We start from the raw sequence: 1,747 nt of genomic DNA, 5'->3' as shown, positions 1-1,747 counted from the left end.
GAACCCCATGCTACGGAAGAAGGGTAAACGCACACACACACACCGTCTAACTTTCCTACTGGGCTCAACTCCTACCCTTTCACTCCATTGATTTTGCACCTCTCCCTTGGTGTGTGCATTTAATAAGACCATAGTACCTTTGAATCCCTTTTCCGATAATCACCGAGACAACCTCTCCTGAACCTTGATCCCTTCGTTTGTATTGACCCTTAATAAACTGATTAATGCGTAAACTAAACATTGGTCTCAGTAACAATTTCTGAGTGTGGTGAGAGGATATTCTAACCTACCCACTAAGATACGATCCTGCACTGGCCGTTCCTCTGTGAGAGGCAGCGCCATGTGTGACCCTCGGTTTCACTCACAAACCTCTCCACGCTGGGGGGGAAGTCACGAAAACATCCTGACAGCCGGTAGTCCCCGATGCCGGCCCACGACCGCAACAAAAAAAACCCCCAAACTAAATAGGTTTGCCGTGAGTTTTGATGCCACTCTAATTGGTTTTCAGGTGTCCCTCTGCAGCTCTGAAAGCCTGATTTCTTGCTGCAATTTACAAGAGTCATCTCGCTCCAGCAAGTGTGTTTTAAAGAAATACAGCTGACATTGGAAAAGTAGATGAAATCTTGAGTTGTGGATTGATAAGCAGAGTAAGTCTAACCAAGCTGGTGTAAAATTTCGGTCAGAGGGGAGACAGGGTTCTTGGCACTGCACATAAGCTTGGGCTTGGCAAGACACTGCCTAAGAAAACATTGCAGGTCTTATCCAATTAGATATGGCTCAGAGATGCTCGTGCAGTCCCAGTTATTGACAACTGGTTGAGTCAGAGTCATAAGTTTCAAATTGGGGAAAAGCTATCTATTGCTTATTGCTGCAATGTTTTTTCAAAGCTCTTGCAAAGGAGAAGGGAGAGCGGAAGACCAAAGACAGTGGCCTCAAAGAAAACAGACTTGACTTTGAGAACTGGTAGCAGAAGAGAAAAATCGAGCAAAAAAGGAAAGCAGCTCAGATGAATTTAACAGTTTTATGAGCACAGCCAGAAATTATCCCAGTGTATAGGAAGGACAAGAAGGTAGTAAGAAACAGGCTTGACTAATAAGATGTTCAGTGACCTCAAACACAAGAAACTGGTTTTGCAGGGTTGCTGTGTAGATCAGATCAACAAGCGGGAGAGAGTTCAGAGGAGACTAGAGAAAAAGTATGTAGGAAGTGGCCTGTGAGGAAAGACCAGAAGAATTAGCGCCTTTCAGTCCAGGGAAGACGGAGGAGATGCATGGACATTTCCAGATGAGCAGCATCTCTTTTTACATACGCCTCAAGGATAAAACCTTTTACGATTGTCCTCTAGAAGCAGGACAAATAGTGTGGGGCTGCAAATACAGTGCATAGAGATCTGGTTTCTCATCTCCAACCGTATGTATAACTAAGTGCAAAAGGAGGAGACTGCCTGGGGAACAGAGTGGAAGCGTCTGTCACTGGGGTCTTACAACAGGTTAGACAGGTATCTGTCAGGAACAGATGGTCCATGGCAGAAAGGGTCAGTGAGCAAGATTCAAAAGGCCGCTTCCCGTGAATCTCCGGAATCCAGGTGAGCCAGGAAAAGCAAAGCAAACACGGCCATGCCTCACTAAGCCGTGTGCTCATGTGCTCTCCTTACCACCGTGGCTTCGCAGTCAGTCACTGCTTCTCCCCACCGCAATGGGACCTTCCAGTTTGGTGGTGTTGTTTGCTGTCGTTGTGGGGGAAAGAG

The sequence above is a fragment of the Chaetura pelagica genome, unplaced genomic scaffold (assembly GCF_000747805.2).
Source record: "Chaetura pelagica isolate M959 unplaced genomic scaffold, ChaPel_1.0 scaffold278, whole genome shotgun sequence".
In the NCBI taxonomy this organism is placed as follows: domain Eukaryota; kingdom Metazoa; phylum Chordata; class Aves; order Apodiformes; family Apodidae; genus Chaetura; species Chaetura pelagica.
Note: the sequence above shows the minus strand (reverse complement) of the source record.